Here is a 399-nt window from a genome sequence, read left to right as displayed (position 1 = left end):
ACCAGTGCATAGAGGACCCAAAATGGGGTTTCCATTGGTCCATGGCTTATTGATGGTGGTTGGCACCCCAATTCTACCAAAAATATCCAACTTAGCCTTTTGCCCCTAAACTCCCCCAAATTACCTAGATACCCTTAGGACCCCGAATTTGGCCAAAATTCCCAAATTTACCCAAATTTACCCAAGTTGGTTCAAAAATCATTTCAAACACCTTAAAAACACCCAAACTACCCAAAATCACCAAAATTTGCCAAATTACCAAAATACCACTCCTTAGCCTAAAATTCCAAAAAAATCCAAAAATTCCTAAAACCATCCAAATAATCCCAATTGCATTTTCCTCAACTACCACATGACCCAATTTGGCCAATTTCACCATCTTTGACCAAAACCCCCAAC

This window comes from Phalaenopsis equestris, unplaced genomic scaffold, assembly GCF_001263595.1.
Source record: "Phalaenopsis equestris unplaced genomic scaffold, ASM126359v1 Scaffold000348, whole genome shotgun sequence".
Lineage (NCBI taxonomy): Eukaryota > Viridiplantae > Streptophyta > Magnoliopsida > Asparagales > Orchidaceae > Phalaenopsis > Phalaenopsis equestris.
This window is presented reverse-complemented; position numbering follows the sequence as displayed.